This window comes from Cyprinus carpio, chromosome A10, assembly GCF_018340385.1.
Source record: "Cyprinus carpio isolate SPL01 chromosome A10, ASM1834038v1, whole genome shotgun sequence".
Lineage (NCBI taxonomy): Eukaryota > Metazoa > Chordata > Actinopteri > Cypriniformes > Cyprinidae > Cyprinus > Cyprinus carpio.
In genome coordinates this window covers 2,809,768-2,831,681 of record NC_056581.1, presented here as the reverse complement: position 1 = coordinate 2,831,681, position 21,914 = coordinate 2,809,768, and the positions used below count along the sequence as shown (strand labels likewise).

Below are 21,914 nucleotides of genomic sequence, written 5' to 3'. Positions count from 1 at the left end.
GTCCAGTCGCGAAGAAATAAAAGCATGAACAACAGTCTCCAAATCATTAAAACTAAGAAAAGGTTTAAGCTTAGCAATAATTTTAAGATGATAAAAAACTACTTCTAACAACTGAGTTGATCTGTTTATCAAAGCTAAGCGATGAATCAATAATGACCCCAAGATTTCTCACATTTGTCCTTCACAGTCATCTCCAAAGGAGCAAGAATACTGACTACGCGCTCTTTAAAATTTGATGGCCCAAGTATTATGATTTCAGATTTTTTTTCATTAAGCTGAAGAAAATTATTAGAGAGCCAAATTTTAATTTCGTTCAGACAGAGTAACAAAGATTGCAAAGACTGTTCATCTCCAACTTTAAGGGGGAAAATAAATCTGTGTGTCATCTGCGTACATATGGTATGAGATGTCATAACGACGACAGATGGATCCCAAGGGGCGCATATACAAAGAAAACAATATAGGACTTAAAATAGAGCCCTGAGGGAGACCATATTTTAAAGGAACCACAGAAGAGGAGACATTTGCAAAATTAACAGAGAATGTTCTATCCTTAAGGTACGAGTGGAACCATTTCAGAGCAGTACCCCTAAACCCAACCTCGCACTCCAACCTTTTTAAAAGAATTGAATGATCCACAGTGTCAAATGCGGCACTGAGATCTAACATGATTAAAAACCACAGCCCTCCCAGAGTCAGATGCTAAAAAACAAATCATTCAAAACTTTTACCAGAGCAGTCTCTGTACTGTGACCAGCTCTGAAACCAGATTGAAATTCATCTAAAAGAGCATTAATAGATAAAAAAGGAGTAATTTGTGAAAAAACAACCTTTTCTATGACTTTAGATAGGAACGGTAGTTTAGAAATGGGACGGAAGTTAATCAGTTCTGTAGCTGCTAGGCTTGGTTTTTTAAGTAAAGGAGAAACCACTGCGTGTTTAAGACAAGATGGGACAGAACCATTAGATAGAGAGCTGTTCACAATTGATAGTATACTAGGGCCCATAGTTTTGAACCCAGATTTTAGAAACCATGGAGGAACGGCATCCAGTGAAGTGGATGATGATTTTATATGCTTGAATAAATTTGCAAGAAATGGAAGGGAGACATGATCAAAAGAGTCAAATATGCAAGAACTTAACATGGGGACTTCCAGAACAATATTGGAGGGAACAATATCTTTTCTAATATGTTCAATCTTACTTACAAAAAAGTTCAAGAAATCCTCACAAGTATATAAAGTGGAATCTAAAAAAGGTGTTATCGATGGGTTTAGTACAATGTTTATTGTGCTAAACAAAACTTTTGGGCAATGGGCCGTTCTATTAATTAGGTCTGAAAAATATTTTGTTCTTGCAGCTTTGACTGCATGCTGGTAAGTTCTCTAAGCGTATCTTTTAGCAATTCATAAGAGATCTGCAATCGGTCTCTCCTCCATCTGCGTTCAGCCTTCCTACAAGCCCTTCTGAACCCACAAATTTCATTGTTCAACCATGGCTGAGACTGAGGTTTATACCTTTTATATCTAAGTGGAGCAACATCATTCAAAATGTCCAAGCAAACAGAATTAAAAACAGCAGTCAACTCCTCTGTGTCTAAAGAGGGTCCAGAAACCTCGATGATAGAAGACATTGAATTTGCCGCATAGGCCTCAGCAAAACAATTTGCTGTAGTCCCATTTACAGGTCGGACACAGCGGACTACAGGTTTGCTTTTTGAGATAACAGATGGAAGATCAAAGTGAAATATAACAGAACTATGATCGGATATACAATTGTCCACTACAGACACATTACTAACAGATAGCCCCCAGGACAGAACTAAATCAAGGGTATGACCATGCCTGTGAGTAGCATCACATACTGACTGTATTAAGTTAAAGGAGTCAACAAGGTCAGAAAACTGGTTTACTAAAGGTTTAGATGGGCAGCATATATGAATGTTAAAGTCCCCGAGAATTAAAAGATTATCAGCAGTTGGCACAATAAAAGAAAGAAAATCTGAGAAATCCTGGATGAAATCCTTGTCATACTTTGGAGGGCGATAAATAAGAGCACAATAAACTGTGAATGATAGTTCCACTTTAAGGAGCTGAAGTTCAAAGCTTGTATATTTCTCCAGTGGAATTAAGGTGCATTTGAAGCTGTCCTTAAAAAGTCCTTAATTACGCAGAACTCTAAGCGAGTCTTAATGTTTAGTGAACTAAACACAAAACAAATGTGCGTGTGCCGCGCAAACCAGCAAAAGATAAAGATGCAAACATGAAGAACAAATAGAAAATGTATCTGTATCTACGCTGATTATTAGCCTACTCTTGAGAGAGAACTGGTTTGGTTTTTGAGAGACTGAGACGCGCAACGTGGCTGTTTGATTGGTGAGCGCGCTGTGTTTATTCCATTCATTCATATCATATCATAGCCTAAGGTTTAAATCATTGCCTTTTAAATATATACAAATAATATAACGTGTATGGTGTATTATTATAGGTGAAATTACTCTTGCAAAGCTCTGATTTCTGAGAGATGCAGAAAGGCAACAGCAATGTGGTGTTTGATTTGCGCTCTTTTCACTCATAAAGTTTACATTCATTCACTTCACACTCGTGACTTTAGAGGTCTGTGTATACCATTGCGCTGATCCCATGATTCAACTGTTATCTAGCAAACACCGGACTGTGCCAGCTTCTGCCGAGTATTCAGGCAGAATTATTCCTTGTCCGTTATTCGTTTTTGAAGCCATTATCCGTGCCATTCCGAATAAGGTATTCGGCTTCAGGCACACCCCTAATTATTACATTACATATTTTATTTTTACATGCAACACAGATAAGGTCATAGAAAGTAACAGCTCCACGCAATATTGTAATCCTGAAATTCAATACTTGCAAACTCTTTGTATGCATTATCGTTAATATATGCTCGAGTAGTCGATTGTTTCCAACAGCGCTCGACTAGTCTATGCAAGCCCTAGTACAGTATGACAAAAATTTTATGTGCGCATGCCCAGTAGAGCCAAACGGATCCCTTCTAGCCTTAACTGCGCGCATTTGTCATATCCTGAGCTTTGCGTGTGTGTGCGCTGCGACACGGCATCAGTCATTTTCATTTTTGACCACAAACATAATGTCAGCAACAGAAGCATTATAAAGTAAATAAAATGTAAATAAAGTACATAAAAATAATTTGACCCTACAGCTCCAAACTCGGTCCTATGAGGGCCGGTGTCCTTTAGAGTTTAGCTCCAACCCTAATTAAACACACTTGAACCAGCTAATCAAGCTCTTACTAGACACACTAGAAACTTCCAGATAGTGTTAAGGCCAGTTGGAGCTAAACTCTGCAGGCCATTGGATCTCCAGGATCTAATTTGGAGACCTCTGTCCTAATAATGTAAAATTATTTTCTTAGAATAGGAGATATGCTGTCTCTCGCATCACATACATTAGTTAAGTATGTGGTCTTGAAGAGGATCCTTTTTTTTCTTTCATTTGGACTCGGTCTTGACTTGGACTCGAAACTTTTGGACTTGGACTCGACTTGGACTCGAACCTCTTTGGACTCGGTCTCGACTAGTCCTGGTCTTGGACTCGACAAAGCTGGACTTGACTACAGCTCTAGCTGGTACCCTAAACTACACTCAAATGGAGACAGGCCCGTGGCTGATACTGGTAATGAGTCATGTGCGTACTCAACCCATGAGAGCTGCTGGCTCCAAGAGGACGGATTCTGAGAGACCAAACATTGCAACATATATTCTAGGTCTTGGATGGCTCTCTCTGTCTGAACGTTACTCTAGGGATGAAACCCAGAAGAAAGACTAACAGTCGCCCCAACAAATGACAAAACTCACTCCAAAATTTTGAGACAAACTGAGGCCCCCTGTCAGAGACCACGTCCGTCGAGAGGCCATGAATGTGAAAAACGTGATCAATGACAGCAACCACCATCTCTCTGGCAGAGGATAATTTAGGCAGAGCAATAACATAAGCAGCCTTCGAGAACCGATCCACTATGTTCAAAACCACTGTGTTCCCACTTGAGGGCATTGGAACAATGACCCCATCGAATGACATCAGACCATAACATCTCTGGCACAAACAAATGGGCATCCGGGCGGACGCGTTACCCCTTGTGAGGATGTGCAGACCTTTGATTCAATTTCCCATGGGACTACAGAAACAAAAATTTCTGCCTTGGAATAAGATGGGTGCTCATAATGGTCAAAAATATGGGATAGCACTTTGGGCTTGATGTTTTTGGAACACGGCTGATAAGAAATAGAAAAATCGAAACGACCGAAAAATAAAGCCACCGGGCCTGCCTAGAGTTCAATCTTATGGCAGAATTGATGTATTCAAGATTCTTGTGATTGGTCCAGACAACAAAAGGAACCCCCGAACATTCTAACCAATGATGCCATTTCTCCAAGGCAACCATTCTTCCATTCTTCCATTCATCCCCCTCCCTTATGCAAACCAAATGATAAGCGTTACGGAGGTCCAGTTTCTAAAAAAGGATGTCCCCTGCAGACACTCAAAATCAGAAGACATCAACGGCAAATGATATGTATTCTTCACCGTGATGTTTTTCACCCCTCAATAGTCGATACAGGGAGGAAGAGAACAGTCTTTCCTTTTCAAAAAAAAAAAAAAAAAACCCAGCCGAAGAAGACGGGCAAATGATCTTGGCTGCTAGAGAATCATAAATATATTTCTCCATGGCCTCCCTCTCCGGGGTGGAAAGTGAATAAAATTTGAGGAGACGTACCTGGTAATCTAGTTCTTTCTAGTTCTAGTTCTTTTATTTATAAAGCACATCTAAAACAATCACACGACTGACCAAAGTGCTGTACAACATATTGATCATAGATAAAAAATAGGCTACATTTACACAACATCAAAGGCTTCAGAAAACAAGTGAGTTTTCAAAAGAGATTTAAAAACCGATAAAGTTGGAGTAGCTCTAAGGGGTGCTGGGCAGGCTGTTCCACAATCTAGGGCCTATCACCGAGAAAGCTCTATCTCCTCTGCGTTTCAGCCTTGTAGTGGGAACCATAAGTAGGTTATGATTACTAGATCTTAAATCTCTGGAAGGGTTGTAAGGATGCAGCAATTCAGATAGGTAACGCGGAGCGAGATTGTGTAAACATTTATAAACAAATAAGAGTATTTTAAAATTGATCCTAGAATTAACAGGAAGCCAATGAAGTGCTCGCAGAAGGGGGTGGCAGAATCGTATTTGCGGCCTTTTTTTTTAGAAATTTGGCTGCTGCTTTTTGGACCAATTGTAAACGAGCTACTTGGGATTTTGAGATGCCATAATACAAAGAGTTGCAATAGTCCAATCGAGAAGTGATAAATCATGAACAGCTATCTCAAGAGGTTTTTCCGGCACACAGTGTTTAATTTTAGAGAGTAAGCGGAGCTGAAAAAAGCTAGAGGCAACAACTGAGGAGACGTGTTTCTCAAGAGAAAACACCAAGGTTCTTGACATACTTTGACTCAAAAACTGCCAGGTTATCTAAAGTTGAGTTGTTAAATTTAAAATTGTCAGATGGACCAAAAACAATGACCTCAGTCTTAGAGTCATTTAAGGTTAAAAAATTACTGGCTAGCCAAAGCTTTACCTCATCAAGACATGTAAATAGTGAATTGATGGCTGAGGGATCGTTTCTTTTAATAGGCAGATAGATCTGTGCATCATCGGCATAAAAATGGAATGACACACCATGCCTTCTCAGAATTGAACCTAAGGGAAGCATGTAGAGGGAGAAGAGCAGAGGTGCTAAAATGGATCCCGGAGGAAGTCCAAAATTGAGATGGGCAGCAGAAGAGGTAAAATTGCCAATTTTGACTGAAAAATATTGATCCGTTAAATAGGATTTAAACCAGTTCAAGACTGAGCCTTTTAGCCCCACACAAGATTCTAATCTAGACAGGAGCAACTGATGATCTATAGCAGGGATAGGCAACTCCGGTCCTGGAGGGCCACTATCCTGCAGAGTTTAGCTTCAGCCCTCATAAAAACTCACCTGCCTGTATCTATCTAGTTATCCCGAAAACACTGATTGCCTTGTTCAGGTGTGTTTAATTAGGGTTGGAGCTAAACTCTGCAGGACAGTGGCCCTCCAGGACCGAAGTTGCCTATCCCTGATCTATAGCGTCAAAGGCAGCAGTCAGGTCTAAAAGGATTAAAATAAGCATTTGTTAAACAAGGAAAGTAAGGCAGGGCCCACTGACTCCATTAACAATTTAAAATACCGGGGGTGAATTACGTTGTGAGGACAGAACAAAGTTTTGAGGGAGTTAATAATTTCAGGGAGAATAGCAAAGAAATGGGATCAAAGGACTCCCATACAGACGATGACTGGGAAATCTCATCAGAAGCAGGATCATTGTAAGTGGTTACCACCTGAGATCTTAAATTAACAATCTTTTCAGAAAAGAAGCTCAAGAATCTTTCACATAATTCATTTGAGGAATTTGGTATACAATTGACATATGGATTTAAGAGAGCATTTATAACCGAAAACAAAACTTTTGGTTTATTTTGATTGTTTAGAATTAGACTAGAGAAATATGCTATTACACAGTCATAGGGACGATGCGGAGATAGAGAAGCAGCTTGAGAATTACTGAACACTTCCTTGAGGTCGATGTGCTTACTAAGCACGTTTGACAGGTCCATATGCTCACATTTCTAATATTCAAATCTATTAAAGGATTTTTAGGCTGCATTATTAAGGACAACCGGAACCGGGAACACTTCACATAACATTCTTCCCATTAGAAGAATGGCATCTACGTTAATATTAATCTGTTTCTCTCTTATTCCGAGGTCACCGTAGCCACCAGATCCAGTCTTTATCCAGATCAGATGGTCACTGCAGTCACCCAGATCCAGTACATATCCAGCCCAGATGGTGGATCAGCACCTAGAGAGGTCCTCTACAGCCCTGAAAGACAGCGGAGACCAGGACAACTAGATGAGCCCCAGATTCCCTGTAAAGACCTTGTCTCAGACGACCACCGGGACAAGACCACAGAAACCAGTTGAGTCCTCTGCACAATCTGACTTTGCTGTAGCCTGGAATTGAACTGCTGGTTTCTTCTGGCCAGAGGAGAACTGGCCCTCTGACTGAGCCTGGTTTTTTCCCAAGGTTTTTTCTCTATTTTGTCACTGATGGAGTTTTGGTTGCTTACCGCTGTCGCCTCTGGCTTAGAAGAAAATGAATGGTCTCAGTGTGAATAGCAGAAGTGATGAGTCTTACTGGACCTGTAGTGTGTGTGATGGAAGGAAGAGAAAGCATTATATCCTTGATATAATGAGCTATTGAAAGCATGAACAACAATGGGCTGAGAGAGAGCAACCACAGGGAGTTTAAGTCTGTGTGCGAGATCAGAGCCTAACAAATTACCCTCGGCCCCAGAGTCAATTAAAGCCTGATAGTCATGAGTGGCGAGGACCACTGCAATTTAACAGAAAGAAGGGTGGCAGCAAGAGAGGATTTAGCTAATGTGACCCCACCCATCAGTAACCTCTTACCTACTGATGGCATGTGGCTTTTAAGGGACACTGCGCTGCAATGTGGCCAGCAATTCTACAATACAAGCAGAGATTTTGCTCACTTTGCTGTCACCTCCCCTCCTAGCAAAGACGGGATCTGCCCATCTGCAGGGGTTCCGGTTTGCAAAAGGAGGCATCCGCATCACAGGAGGTGACAGGAAGGTGGTTCAGCAGATTGGCCGCCGGAACTCGCGTGCTCGCTGGTCTCTCTGCTACAATCTGGTGTGCACCCAACTCGCCAGATCAACTAAACCATCCAGCGATGTAGGTAACTCCAGTGCATAGATTTCATCCTTGATATAATGAGCCAGGCCATTTAAGAACACATCCCACTGCACTTCTAGGTTCCAACAGCACTCTGCAGCCAGGGTGTGGAATTCAATAGAGTAGTCTGTGACTCTCCGATTTCCCTGACGTAACTCCACCAAAAACCAAGCATCCTCTCTGCCAGAAGCCACCCGATCAAAAACCTTTCTGATCTCATTTAAAGAAGACTGAAACGAAGTGCAACAGGGAAGTCTCTGATCCAAAACTGTAGTTCCCCAGCGTTATAACAAAAGCTACCTTTGATTCCTCAGTAGGAAATGATGGTTGGAGGGAGATGTACAGAGAGCACTTATCAAGAAAAGAGTGGCATTGCTGGGACTCACCAGAGTAGAAAGCTGGAGGTGGAAGGCAGGGTTTAGTGAAAATGGACTCAGTCTTGAGAAGCTGTAGCTGGGTGGTCAGCTCTGAGACCTGGGTGACCAGGGCTTGGACAACACGACCTGTGGCTGCCATCTGTTCCTCCTGATGATCCATTCATGAATTACTGTTAGTCAAAAATCTCTTAAATTTGATACTCTCGCTGGATCCATAATGGTCGGATCATTCTGTCACGTAACAGAAACACAAGATCCAATAGTGAGGGAAAGATGGATAGTCTTTATTGATAAAACCAGCAACAGCGACAGCAGAACAACTGTAGAAGTTGATAAAGCATATAATCCAGTAGTGAGGACTAATCCAGATCAGACAGGGAAATAAATCTGACCAGTCCATGAAGAGTAATCGAAAAGGTAGAGGAAACTCCGACCAGACGATATCTGAATCAGGAACTAGGAAGACTGACAAAGAGCAGGACAGGACATGAGCAACAATGATTTGACACCACAGAAACATCAGCCAGATATAGGTAGCGCAGACAAGCTACACCTGTGACCGCTCTGATTAGCTTGTCAGCTCCACGGTAGCTAGGCAACGCTGACAAGAAAACAGAACGGACACACCCACACAGATGCAGAAATGAGCACACAGACCCATGAACCATGACATAACTTGGGATTTCAAATTTCCACCCTCTCAAACTCATTCTTTCCTCACTTTCTCTCTTTCTGCAACTTGTGTGAAAGTGTGAGAGTGTGTATTTGTGTAAGATTAGTTTACATGTCTTAGATTTATCCAATAAAATCTTATTTATATTGAAAATATAATGTAGGTGCTGCTACAATTCATAGTAATACTGTATGTTCAATATTTTTTAGAGCTCTGGTTTCAAGTATAATTTGTTTGAAGTAATGGTGATTCAAATAATTACCCAGAGAAACAAGTGTTAATGATAAATCCCCTGTGACGTTTGTACTGGCTACTGTATATAGGCAACAAGGGCACCATACAGACTTTATCAAAGAATTTGCTGATTTTCTCTCTGAGTTAGTGCTGGCTGCAGATAAAGTTTTTATTTTTGTTGATTGTTGTTTATTTTTTTATAATTGATTATATTAATTGGGATCAGCATTTATAGACATTCTGAACTCCACTGGGGTCAGACAACATGTATCAGGGCCTACTCATTGTCATAATCATACTTTAGATTTAATACTGTCACATGGAATTGATGTTAATGGCATTGATATTCTGCAGCAGAGTGATGATATCTCGGGTCATTATCTAGTCTCGTGTATACTCCATATAGCTAAAGCTGCAAATTCAAATCCTTGTTACAAATGTGGTAGAACCATCACTTCTACCACAAAAGACTGCTTTGTTAATTTATATTAATTCATCATTGTCATTAGGATATGATCTTGAATCTCCCTTTTCTGTCTAAGATACTAGGAAAGGTAGTATTCTCACAATTATATTCCTTCTTAGAAAAAAATGGTATCTGTGAGGATATCCAGTCAGGATTTAGACCGTATCATAGTACTGAGACTGCTCAAATTGACCTGCTCCTGTCATCTGATCATGGTTGTATCTCTCTATTAATGCTATTGGATCTTAGCGCTGCGTTCGACACTGTGTTGACCACAACATTCTTTTGAATAGACTAGAAAACTTTGTTGGCAAGCATGGTTCAAATCGTACTTATGACCACCATCAATTCGTAGCAGTGAATGAAGAGGTATTATATTGATCACATGTGCAGTATGGAGTACCTCAAGGCTCAGTACTAGGGCTGTTACTCTTCACGCTTTACATGTTACCCTTGGGAGATATCATCAGGAAACATGGTGTTAGTTTTCAATGTTATGCTGATGATACTCAGCTGTATATTTCTTCGTGGCCCGGGGAAACATACCAATTAGAAAAACTAGAGGAATGCATAGTCGATATAAAAAACTGGATGACGTGTAGTTTCTTACTGCTAAATTCTGAAAAAAAAAAAACAGAGGTGTTAATTAAAGGACCTAAAAACTCTGCATATAATAATCATGTTTTCAAGGGGAAACACAAAAGTTATTTTAAGGAGGGAACGGAGACATCACGTCGGTGACCGACAAATTGGGATATTGATATCTACTTCGAGTGTAAACTAAATGAGCTAATGCACATTGGCATGCAATTATTGCATCTAGCTGCCGCTGATCACAGCGTGAGTATAATAAGGCAGCAGGTGCAGTGCATACCAGGTTTTCGCTGAGGAGCTGAGCCGGTGACCCGGTGGCTCAACGGTGGTACAGCAACTGTGGCGACGGGACGTGTCGTCTCTGTTCCCTCCTTCAGGGAACGAGGGTTACCATACGTAACCAAGACGTTCCCTTTCAGTCGGTCACTCTCGACGTCACGTCGGTGACCGATGAATTGGGATCCCTACCAAAGCGCCATTGGTGCTGCCCCTTCCAGTGCCCTGTGCGAGCCGCCTGCACCCCTATTAGGTGTAGGCTGGAGCTCGGAACAAGTAGTTCCACTCACCATTGTCAAAGCAATACCGCACTGGGTGAGATTGGATAACACTGGGAAAACGTACCCATTCCGCTTGGAACAGGGACGCTGCGGAAGCCCCATCCTTCCTGAAGGAGTTTTCGGAAGCAAATGCACATATAGCATCCGTTTAGGTGTATATGGAGAAATTTGAGGTGATTAAAACCCCCTTTGGTAAGGCAGAAGTCTGCCGGGAAAACACAGGCTCTAAGGCTATACGGTGGACTATACACATACGAGTAACACTTAGGTCTCAATATGGAACCCAGCCTTCCACGGTTCTCATGGATTCATCATGAAGGCCTGGCGCCAGACGTTCTGCCGCATCCAGCTCCCTAGGGTGATGGAGGATCTCAACAGGGTCTACAGTATGGACACTCCGGAGCAGTTATAGCAAGCCGACACTAACCGGGGCCTCTATCAGTTTGAGGTGAGAACACTGGAGGATACCGGCTCTAAACGAAGGCTATAGAACCTAGCGAACATGTTAGGGGTCACCCAGCCTGCAGCTCTACAAATATCTGTCAGCGAGGCACCACGAGCCAGCGCCCAGGAGGATGCAACACTTCTAGTTGAGTGAGCTCGCAACCTGAACGGGTAGGGCAGACCCTGTGCCTGATAAGCCAGGGTTATGGCATCCACAATCCAGTGGGCCATCCTCTGCTTAGAGATGGCATTCCCCTCCTGCCGGCCTCCATAACAGACAAAGAGTTGGTCTGAGGTCCTGAAGCCGATGTACTTGCAATGGCATCTACGCTAATATTAGTCTGTTTCTCTCTTATTCCGAGGTCACCGTAGCCACCAGGTCCAGTACATATCCAGACCAGATGGTGGATCAGCACCTAGAGAGGACCTCTACAGTCCCGAAAGTCAGTGGAGACCAAGACAACTAGATGAGCCCCAGATAACCTGTAAAGACTTTGTCTCAGATGGCCACCTCGACAAGACCACAGGAACCAGTTGAGTCCTTTGTACAATGTGCCTTTGCTGCAGCCTGGAATTGAACTGCTGGTTTTGTCTGGCCAGAGGAGAACTGTCCCCCCAACTGAGCCTGGTTTCTCCCAAGGTTTTTTCTCCATTCTGTCAACGATGGAGTTTTGGTTCCTTGTCGCTGTCGCCTCTGGCTTACTTAGTTGGGGACACTTCATTTTGTGATATCGTTGACTTGATTGCACAGATACGTGACGTGACATGACGTACTGTACAGCCCTGGTGACCCATACTCAGAATGCGTGCTCTGCATTTAACCCATCCAAAGTGCACACACACAGCAGTGAACACACACACACCATGAACAAACACCTGGAGCAGCCCATCCCATTTATGCTGCGGCGCCCGGGGAGCAGTTGGGAGTTCTGTGGCTTGCTCAAGGGCACCTCAGTCGTGTTATTGCCGGCCCCGAGACTCGAACTCACAACCTTAGGATTAGGAGTCAACTCTCTAACCATTATGCCGCGTTCACAGCAAACGTGAATAGAGCGTCTGGCGCGAATGATTTCAATGTTAAGTCAATGTAAAGACACGTTTACGCGCGTCTGGAAGTCTCGCGGCGCGAATGAGGCGTTTAGTGCGGCGCGGTAGACTCGAATTCGCCTCATTTGCGCGTCAAGTTCGCGCGCATTACGCGAATTGAGCATCTGGTGCGATACGCGCGTTACGCGCGAATGGTGCTTTTGTGAATTTATGTGTTTGACGCGAATTTGCGTCTGCCGCCCGAGTTGAAAAATTTTAACTTTGGCGTCAATTCGCGCCGCATTAACCAATCATGAGCCTGCTCAGGAGTCACTCATTCAACATGGAGGAACGACTGATGTTATCAGTGAACAGTCAACCGGAGCTATATGACAAACGTTCATATTTCTATAGAGACAGGAATAAAAAGGACCTATATATATATAAAACATATTAATAGATTAATTGAATAAAGGCCAAAGATAAGATTTACCCCAAACAAATTATATTTTATCTTGAACCACTGATGAGAAATCAGAGCCAGCTGCAAATGTCAGAAGGTCTAGCCGAGGTGAGGCTGCTCTCGGCGGATACATGATCACTGAGTTCCCGCTGATCGCATGGAGCTCATCTCCGAAATAGGCAAAACACATTTTTAAATAGACGCTGTCTTTATAAATAAACCGCATATTTGAGTTTAAAAGAACTACATTGTCGCCTGAAATACTTTTAAAACTACATTTCATGACACGATAACAGTAATATTTTAAAAATTATCAGAATAAAAATGGTGGTTGAAAATGCTGCGTCAACTCAGCTGGCAGAAGCCCCCCCAGAATTCGCGTCTGTTGTGAAGTTAATTTCACGCGCGAATGAAGCGAATTTCACACGCGAATGAAGCGAATGATCTCAAAATGTTCAAGCGGCAAACTAGATGCGGTAGACGCGAATTTGATGCTCTATTCGCGTTTGCTGTGAACACAGCATTAGGCCATGACTTCCCCATACTATTTACTATAGATATTATTTAAACTGAACTGAGCTAGATGATGACATCACTGAATTCAATGATGAACTGGCTTTAACTGAAAAAATAGTGTTTACTATTGTCATTTTGCTTAATTGACACTCTATTTTCCTAATTAATGCTGTACAGTTGCTTTGAAACAACCTGCATTGTTGAAAGCGCTATATAAATAAAGGTGACTTGACTTAAATAATCTTCCTGACTTGTCTCAATTCCTCAGCATATCCAATAGCTCAGAAAAACTTAATGGTTTAACAGAAACTATTGACTCTCTCTTTTCTAGCACTTTAGATATGGTTGCTCCTTTATGCTTAAAGGCTATTAAGGAAAACAGTCCAACACCATGGTATAACGAGCACACTCCCGCTTTAAAGAGCAGCCTGGAAAATGGAGCGCAGCAGGAGGAAAACAAAACTAGAGGTATTTCATATTGCATGGCAGGAAAGTACTTCTACTTATAGAAAAGCTCTAAAAACTTCTAGATCTACTTACTTTTTGTCTCTCTTAGAAGAGAATAAACACAACCCCAGGCATTTATTCAATACAGTGGCTAAATTTATGAAAAATAAAGCATCAACAGATGCAGACCTCTCCCAACAGCACAGCAGTAATGACTTTATGAACTTTACTTTCAAGATCAATACAACTAGAGATAATATTATAACCATGCAGCCATTATCTAGCCCAATAGAGAAAAGTTTTGCTTGGAATGTAGATAAATTGGGGGGAAATTTGACTCATTCTTTGCTATAGGACAGGAAGAACTGTATAAACTTTTCAAATCATCAAAACCTACAACATGTATGTTAGACCCTATTCCATCTAACCTGCTAAAAGAGGTGCTTCCAGAAGTCATAGATCCTCTTCTGAATATAATTAATTCATCAGTGTCTTTAGGATATGTCCTTAAAACCTTCAAATCAGCTGTTATTAAGCCTTTCATTAAAAAAACACAACTTGATCCTAGAGCAAGGGTCTTCAACCGGGGGTCCACAGCGGTACTGCAGGGGGTCCATTTAATGTTTGATTACAAGTAATGACAAGTAATTTTTTGTTAAAAAATTAAAACATGGCTAAAAAAAACATCACAAAGTAAATTTTGAATATAAGCACCCTGCGACGTAAGCAATGCAATGATATAATATCATTGGCGGAACAGATTTTGCAAATGGGAAAAGTCATGAGCCCCAACACCTGAAATGTAATATAACGATTTCTATCTTAAGCAGTGCTGGTGCATCACGGCTAAAGAACACAACTAAGCACAAACTCTAAGGAGCTTTCAACATACATTAACGTATATATATATACAGTGGGTACGGAAAGTATTCAGACCCCCTTAAATTTTACACTCTTTGTTATATTGCAGCCATTTGCTAAAATCATTTAAGTTCACTTTTTTTCCTCATTAATGTACACACAGCACCCCATACTGACAGAAAACACAGAATTGTTGACATTTTTGCACATTTATTAAAAAAGAAAAACTGAAATATAACTTGGTCCTAAGTATTCAGACCCTTTGCTTTGACACTCATATATTTAACTCAGGTGCTGTCCATTTCTTCTGATCATCCTTGAGATAGTTCTACACCTTCATTTGAGTCCAGCTGTGTTTGATTATACTGATTGGACTTGATTAGGAAAGCCACACACCTGACTATATAAGACCTTACAGCTCACAGTGCATGTCAGAGCAAATGAGAATCATGAGGTGAAAGGAACTCCCTGAAGAGCTCAGAGACAGAATTGTGGCAAGGCACAGATCTGGCCATGGTTACAAAAAAATTTCTGCTGCACTCAAGGTTCCTAAGAGAACAGTGGCCTCCATAATCCTTAAATGGAAGACGTTTGGGACGACCAGAACCCTTCCTAGAGCTGGCCGTCCAGCCAAACTGAGTTATCGGGGGAGAAGACTCTTGGTGAGAGAGGTAAAGAAGAACCCAAAGATCACTGTGGCTGAGCTCCAGAGATGCAGTCGGGAGATGGGAGAAAGTTATAGAAAGTCAACCATCACTGCAGCCCTCCACCAGTCGGGGCTTTATGGCAGAGTAGCCCGACGGAAGCCTCTCCTCAGTGCAAGACACATGAAAGCCCGCATGGAATTTGCTAAAAAACAGAGAAATAAGATTCTCTGGTCTGATAAGACCAAGATAGAACTTTTTGGCCTTAATTCTAAGCGGTATGTGTGGAGAAAAACAGGCACTGCTCATCACCTGTCCAATAAAGTCCCAACAGTGAAGCATGGTGGTGGCAGCATCATGCTGTGGGGGTGTTTTTTCAGCTGCAGGGACAGGACGACTGGTTGCAATCGAGGGAAAGATGAATGCGGCCAAGTACAGGGATATCCTGGACGAAAACCTTTTCCAGAGTGCTCAGGACCTCAGACTGGGCTGAAGGTTCACCTTCCAACAAGACAATGACCCTATGCACACAGCTAAAATAACGAAGGAGTGGCTTCACAACAACTCTGTGACTGTTCTTGAATGGCCCAGCCAGAGCCCTGACTTAAACCCAATTGAGCATCTCTGGAGAGACCTGAAAATGGCTGTCCACCAACTTTTACCATCCAACCTGACAGAACTGGTGAGGATCTGCAAGGAGGTATGGCAGAGGATCCCCAAATCCAGGTGTGAAAAACTTGTTGCATCTTTCCTAAAAAGACTCATGGCTGTATTAGATCAAAAGGGTGCTTCTACTAAATACTGCGCAAAGGGTCTGAATACTTAGGGCCATGTGATATTTCAGTTTTTCTTTTTTAATAAATGTGCAAAAATGTCAACAATTCTGTGTTTTTCTGTCAGTATGGGGTAGTGTTGTCAAAAGACTTCGGTACCAAGTCGGTACTAAAAAAATGAAAATGTCACGGTACCAGGTTTCTTTAAGTACCGGTGGTACCGAGTACCCGGTCAACCCGGTTCTTGACGCATACATCGCTATGATTTCCACGAAGCAGAAAACGCGGACGGAATCTCAAAATCCAGTCATGAAAATGAAACTTACATTTTAATATGGACAGTCACGGGATTTGTCAAAGTTAGCATAAATTAATCAAATCAAATCTCCATATGGACCAGTATCTGTAAATGTTAAGACGCAAAAGTTATTTTGTTGTTGTTCTGCGCGTCTCTGTGTGAATGAATGAATGAATGGCAGAGACGTGCGGGTTTAGTTTACTACATAGACTGAAGCGCGTGACGCTTGCAGTAATTTCAGCATCTGCCGTCTCAATGAGGACATAAATACATAAACAACGTCACCAGAACTGTTCACTTCACAAGCATTTTACCATTTCATTTGAGTAAAACCAGTGTCAATTTAAAGGTATTCACTGCAACCCAGGGTTTCCCACACATTGATTTATTACAATATCAAAACTGACCGCCAAAAATAGATTTTCCAAAAGGCTTTGACTTCATTGAATAAACATGAGCACTGCACGTTTCAAAATAAAAAACCGATGCGGGTGTTTTTATATCACTGTATTTCAGAAGGAAACCGACTGTATCTAGAAAATTTTCGATTTCATTTTTATTTCATTTTGCATGTAATGCTTGATAAGGCAGCATTTGTGAGCTCAGCACTGCTTTGCAGCCGTTACCGGAGAATCCTGTATCTCTCCCGCTCTTAAAGCGCGGCCTCTCGGCAGAAAATGAATTTGCATATATATGTATATATGGGGGCGGGGGAGTGCCGCCACAAATAGTGTAAGGCTGTGGGAAACACTGCAACCCGTCAAAATAAAAGTAAATTTTTTTTTTATATTTAGGCATTGTGCTAGAAATATTACTATTATTTAGTAGAATGTATGTGATACTGCTACTACTGTTGAAAAAATTAATAAACCTTTATTTTTTAAAGAAATAAATCACACAATATTTCTTCCATGTTTTAATTTTAATAACAAATCCTCTTTATTTAACAAAAAAATACAATGTGTTTAAATTTCATTCATTAAAAGACAAATTAAATTTGGGTGAAACTTGTTTACTGTTTTTCATAATTATATTACTTCTAGAAAAACTTTAAACACAATTGTAAATAAGTATAAAGAATGGCATTGGTTTTATTTTTGGTGATAAAAAGGGTTTTTTTTTTGTTTGTTTTTTAATTAGCATATTTTTGTGTTTTGCTTTGGTACCGAAATTGGTACCGAGAACCGTGGATTTTCACTGGTATCGGTACCGAATACTGAAATTTTGGTACCGTGACAACACTAATATGGGGTGCTGTGTGTACATTAATGAGGAAAAAAATTAACTTAAATGATTTGTTTTGAGTCACAATTTTGATTTCACAATTCGATTTTCTCATGATTTTTTTAACAAAATGAGACAAGACATTATACAGTAAATGATAATTTGTAGTTTTATAAGGTTATTGCTGCATGTTTCTTTGTGAAATTGAAATATAACAAAACTAAATAGAAATTTTAAAACAAACCCCAAATCAAACAAGTAAGTCACACACATAAAAGAAATCTCTTAATATGAACAAACTAAGGCTTTGTCTGTGCTCATTCCATTTAAAATTAGAGGCAACCACTGGATTTTAATCATGATCCAAACAAAGATGCAGCATATATGCAGCATGAGTAGTTTTTAATCTAAATTAGACTGTATAATTTTGAAATCTGAAGCAAAAGCAGAATGGTCTGACTTTAGTTTTGTGAAACTATACTACAAAAAACATAGTCTCAGCCTCAGATGTCATGCCCACAGGGCGTTGACTGAACATATGATCCATACGGCACACAAAATTGGAAACACTTCGGAAGTTTTGAAGTTGTCATCGGATTGGTTGAATTATACAGGAGTTCTGGGAGACGTGCGTGTTGCGTTCCCTGTCGATACTTCACTCGTACTGCGTCTTGTTAAAGACAATTATGGAGAAAACTCCTTTTTCTCCGATGACTGAAGCCTTTTTTAGTAACACAGTGTAACTTGGTTTGCGCAGTGAATATAAAACTAACCAATGTTCTAGGCAGCGGAGCTCCACGAGCCTATGGCGGCAAAGCCTGCCAGAATGGGAGGGGCATCTGGCTATATAAGGGCACATCGCCACAGGATCCTCAGAATAATTATTCTCCTTCAGCAACGACTACAGATCTTCGATCTACAAGACTGAGAAATCCTTTGCCGTGATCAAGTCTCTCAGCGGATCGAGAGACCTCTTCCTGCTCGCCCATTCTCGCAGCTTCAAGCCACCTTTACGCCTGCAACAGTGACGACTCCGGTTCCCAGCCACTATCTGGCAGATTAAAGGAGCAAATTTCAAAGAGCAAATTTCCGGCATTCTTTCAAATGCCGTGCCATTTCTGTCAGTCGTGCAGGGCTCCCCTGCATGCCGTTGATGGTCACAGCGAGTGCGTTTCATGCTTGGACTCCACCCACGCTGATGCTGCGCTCGTCGAGGCGGAATGTCCTCATTATGAGTATATGAGTCTCGCCGCTCTGCGCTCGCGGAAAGCTTTCTTTTCAGAAAGCGACTCTGCCTCTCGCACCCTCCCGCTTTCTTCCACCCAGGAGCCTGTGAAGAAAAAGCAACGGGGCAGAGGAACTGAGCCCCAGCGTGCCTCACTCTCTCCACTCAGAGAGGGTTCTCCTGTCCACTTCTCCCTCACAGACCAGCATCTCTCTGTGGCTGCGAGCAACATGATCTCATTTGGAGTGAGTGAGTGTGACCCCATGGACGACAGCATGTCATTAGAGGCTTCAGATGTGGAAGAGCTGTCGGGTTCGTACGTCGACCCCGCCCCCTTGCCATCTGCATAGCTCAGCACATCCAGCCCGGGCATGGACACCAAACTATTCTGCGTCCTGCCAAAGGCTGTAGAGGAGCTGTGTCTGGAGTGGTCCCCGCCTGAAGATCCCAACTGCAGCCGATTGGATGAGTGGTTCTTGCCGGGGCCCCTGTCAATGAGCTTCACCATTCTTCCCAGAGGTCCCCTACTCGGTTCGCCTCCGAGCCTCTTCTTCATCCGCCCTCAAGACTGTCGACGGTGCTGAAGAAAAAGGGTACAACAAGCTGCCTCCCCTGGATGAGTCTGTGGCCACGCATCACTGCCCACCCTCAGCCATCGGTTGGAAGGCAAAGGCGGCCCACACATCCAAGCTGCGTAGGACTACTTCGGCTCTCGCCAGATGAGCCTACTTATCTGCTGGACAGGCGGCTTTGGCACTCCATTCCATGATGGTCTTTCAGGCCAAACTCCTCCATTGTATGGACCGGCCCAGACCCCGTGGCTTTCAAAGAGCTGCCCAGCGCGACTGACCTGGCCCTTTGTGCCACCAAAATGACAGCACAGATGATCGGCAGATCCATGGCCAGCCTAGTGGTGCTGGAGTGCCACTTATGGCTAAACCTCACGGAGATCAAGGATGCGGATAAGGTACGCTTCCTTCACTCCCCAGTTTCCCCTATTGGCCTGTTTAGACCTACAGATGAGGGCTTCACTGAACGCTTTACCGCTGCACAGAAGTCGTCTCAGGCAATGCGACACTTCTTGCCAAAGTGCTCCAGCTCAACGGCTGCTTCTAGTCGCCCCAAAAATGTGCAGACTCCGCATACCACAAAGCCCGCGCCTCCAGTTGCTCCCACGGCTCCTAAGCCAGAGCCTTGCCAGCACTCCCGCTCAGCCAGACGCTACCAGTTCCCTAAACGCCAGGTCCCCCAACCCAAGATAGCATTGGACCCTGTGCCCCAGGCGTCATCCTGATCTGTGGGACAGGAAGCCCATACAGAAGTCACGTAGATTGAAATATATTTTTAATAAATATATTTTGATATATTTAAATATCTTAAATTCAAATAGAAGAAAATATAGACAATAAGTGTAAATAGCCTATATTTTGAAATATATATTAAAAATATATTTAAATATTTGATTTTGGCCACTTTTTAATATTTTTCACATATATTTATTTACATATATTTATTTACTTTATATTTAAATATACTAAGATATCAGACTATGTAAATATATTAATTTGCAATATATGTACATATGTTAATTTCTAATATTTGTTAACATTATATTTCTGTACGTGAAAATATATTTTATACAATATAAGTAAATATATTTTGAAATATATATTAAAAATATATTTAAATATTTGATTTTGGCCACTTTTTAATATTCTTCACATATATTAAATATATGTAAATATATTTTTATCTGAAATATTTACATATATTTATTTACTTCATTATCGAGATTATAATTATTTCATTATCGAGATTATACCTTCACCATCGATCTGGCTGTTTCACTTTGAAGTGACCCACAGTCACAGTACTCGGTTCTGTCTTACCATTATTAATTTTCATTTCAAAGCACTTTTTTATTATCATCTCTGTCTCATTTTGAATTATGTTGTACCTCTCTGGTTGTAGTGTCCTCAATGCAGTGTTTAATGTGATGGCCTAGTAAGACATACAGAAATCAAAAAATATTTGATATTTGATATTTTTTTTAATATCTGATGTTTGAGGTTTTACTTACTAGTCAGATGGTTCATAGTGCCTGGAGAAGTTCTTCAACAAGAGGTCCGCTCCAACTCTGCAGTACGGTCATCAGCATGGAAGAATATAGGAACAAACAGTTTGTCACAGAGCCAACATGTAGTATACAATGTCAGATTTATTAGAAATAAACTACAGCAGAGGTGAAATGTAGAAAAGAGAAAGAATAATGTACAGAACATACAAAAAATCTTAAGAAAAGAGAATTTACCTTTTTTAGGTTTTAAAGATGCATGATGATATAGGTGAAATATATTGTGAAAAACGCATTTTAAGTTATTTAATAAGGTTTCTCAGATCACCTGTGTTTCCCATTTCTCTATCAGCAGGTCCCATTAAAGGGCTTTTTCTGACACTCCTAAAACCACAGTAAATTTTTTTATCAATATTTGTCTACAATGAAAGAAAAACGTGTTTGGAATAGTTTCACCCCATTTTAGTTCATGTAAGTGGATTAACAGTACAGTGCATACTTTTAGGTTAAATTAGCTTATTTCAATTCATCCATTAACAAATTGCCAGCAAAACATTTACAAAGCTATAAAATCTATAGCTAGCTTACCTCTTATAGATAGCCTCTATAGGTAGCTCACGGTTGTGATGCTAACGGACTTATTCTGATGACACTGAACCATTTCTGTAAAGTAAATATTCAACAGAAGTGTGTCAGTTACATGTAAGAAAGTGTCAGGAAAAGTTGTATGTATTATTTGTGTAATTTTAGTCTGCCCATTCTCCTCTGACATCAACAAGGCATTTTCGTCCACACAACTGCCACTCACTGGATATTTTACTGGACTGTAAACACTAGAGATGGTTGTGTGTGAAAATCCCAGTAGATCAGCAGTTTTTGAAATAATCAGACCAGCCTGTCTGGCACCAACAACCATTCCACGTTCAAAGCCACTTAAATCCCCTTTGCTCCCCATTCTGATGTTCGGTTTGAACTTCAGCTAGTCATCTTCGCCACATCTAGATGCCTAAATGTATTGAGTTGCTGCCATGTGATTGGCTCATTAGCACTTTGTGTTACCAAGCAATTGAATAGGTGTACCTAATAAAGTGGCCAGTGAGTGTATATAGGCCTATAATTATAATTTAATACTTACAATGAACAGAAACGTGGTCTGCAGCCTGCGAAATCGCGCTTCTCCTGTTTTAG

The 21,914-nt window shown here is 41.3% G+C and overlaps 1 long non-coding RNA gene across 1 annotated transcript; it reads right to left on the bottom strand.

Moving 5' to 3' along the window:
- Window positions 1-20,610: 20,610 nt before the first annotated feature.
- On the bottom strand, window positions 20,611-21,484 carry LOC122146389. Its single transcript, XR_006160952.1, has 4 exons — window positions 21,315-21,484; window positions 21,055-21,110; window positions 20,733-20,789; window positions 20,611-20,653 (listed from the first exon to the last, which is right to left on the bottom strand). It is a non-coding gene; the product is annotated as an uncharacterized LOC122146389 (long non-coding RNA).
- Between the last annotated feature and the right edge of the window lie 430 nt (window positions 21,485-21,914).